Raw genomic sequence first — 2,048 nt, forward strand, 5'->3', positions numbered from 1 at the left:
ATTATTATTATTATTATTAATCTTCTGATTGTTTTTGTTATCATAATTCCAAATTGCTTGATAACATTGTGTAGCATATCTTAATTAGTTCAGATGTTCATATTATTTGTTTTTTCCTGGCCCCTAGACAGATACTTTAGATATTCACGACACTATGTAAAAAAGAAAGTTAGAATACATATGTACAACAGAAGAAGATGATGAAATCATAAACTGGTACAAACAACAAAATTCTCTGTTAGAATCTGTTTTCGAAAATGGTAATGGTTTAATATGTTTGGGTGATTAATTATAACCAACTTTGAAAAGTAGGCTATTCATTTTAACCTTTTTTTCCTCTGCTGAAAGGACAACAACGTTCACATTGTTTGAGCATCACAGACAACAGTAATGATTTAAAAACGTAAAATATAGTTATTATAATACCACCGGTTCGATGTTACTGTTTAAGAGAGAAAACCCAACAAATCAATTTACACCTCCAAAAAGAAATTAAAAAGCCCATTCGTTCTACATGTATTACATAATGAATACATAGTTTTGTGTGCTCAAGTTCCGATAGCGGCCTAGGCCTATCCATATTTTGACAGGGCGTTTAAGGTACTCTTCCAAGGATGGAGTGGCTAAAGTTTACATTGGGTTTTGTTCTAAACATAATTTATAAAGCAGCAAGAGAATATTATTACCTTTTTACTGGGCTTCGGTTAAAATTAGAGAACAGATTTGATTATGCATTATCCACCGATAATTAGTATAATTCAGACCATCTACATTCAAGATGGCGGCTTTCAAATGCAATACTAACAAAATCACACAGTTTTCACATGGAAGGCACACATTATTACACCGGCATAACAATTCAGACTCAAGACGGATGCTTTCATGCGCACGAAACACAATAGCAGAGAGAGAAATTGCAGACTCACGATTACGACTTTCTCATGCAAGACACACATTCTTTAAATGTAGATCAAGAAATCTACATTGTCCATTCTAAAGATCTCTAGGCTTACTTGCTTCGAATTATATTCCTGCATAAGAGTCATAGAAAATATTATGCAATTTAGAGAAATCATAGTCTTATTGAAGTAAGTATGATCAAGAATCTGGTTTGTTGCTCAATGAAAATAGATGTGCATGTTCTTTGCTTACCTCGTAAAACTTGCTCATAGTTCCGAGGAATTCACGTTGTCCTTTGATTCCTTCTCTCTCTCTCTCTCTGTCTGTCTCTCTGTCTTCCATCTCTCTCCCAATAAGTGGATCTAAAATCGACGTTGTATTCTGTGTGGTAGAAGGGGAAAATAACGTCGTTACGCAAAGCATTAAAATCTTCAAAGCGTTGGAAAGAGAGAGAGAGAGAGGGAGAGAGAGAGAGAGAGAGAGGGGGCACAGGCAAGGCACACTTGCGACCGAACAGCAGCGCAGGCGAATATTAAAAATAATATGTCTGTACAAGCGTATCCTGATTGTGTCAAAATGAGCCTATTAGGCTTAATAAGTCCTGTAAGCGGAACTTGGTTGCGTTTGTGGCAAAGTTGGCGCGTCGAAAACATTTTTGAGGAAGGTCGCTGTTAAATCCCCACTATAATAATTTTCTTTCGCTTTATATTTTGTGTTAGACTTGTTCACAAGTCAGTACGCCCCCAAACATATTCTATGATTATGTCCGTTCTTTGTCTTCTCTCCTGTACGATTGCCGGTGTATACCCTTTGACGTAGAGTATGATAATGATGTGCCTTTAAAAAAAGTGGTGTCGAGCAAAATGTTTATTTATTTATGGAAGTGTCTATATTTTTAATGTATTTCCTATCAACTCCTCCTTTTTGGATGTCTTTTGACAAATGAAACACAAATAAATTAAAAAGGTGACAGGTGCGTAGAAAGACGGACAATAATTCATTTATGTGTCCACAGTTAACACGCAATTGCTAAACAAGTGAGATTCTGTAAAGAAACTTTTTCAACCCCCCCTCTCTCTCTCTCTCTCTCTTTCTCTCTCCATCCCCCCTCTCTCTCTTTCTCTCTCCCTCTATCTCTCTCTCTCTCT

General features: G+C 36.2%; 1 long non-coding RNA gene across 1 annotated transcript in view; it reads right to left on the reverse strand.

Annotated features, from left to right (window-relative positions):
* LOC106011152 overlaps nt 1-2,048 on the reverse strand; it is a 9,447-nt gene that overhangs the window by 4,148 nt on the left and 3,251 nt on the right. The window contains exon 2 of the long non-coding RNA XR_001184679.2: nt 1,153-1,281. This is a non-coding gene — a long non-coding RNA (uncharacterized LOC106011152). The remainder of the gene's footprint in view (nt 1-1,152; nt 1,282-2,048) is intronic.

This window comes from Aplysia californica, unplaced genomic scaffold, assembly GCF_000002075.1.
Source record: "Aplysia californica isolate F4 #8 unplaced genomic scaffold, AplCal3.0 scaffold00063, whole genome shotgun sequence".
Taxonomy (NCBI): Eukaryota; Metazoa; Mollusca; class Gastropoda; order Aplysiida; family Aplysiidae; genus Aplysia; species Aplysia californica.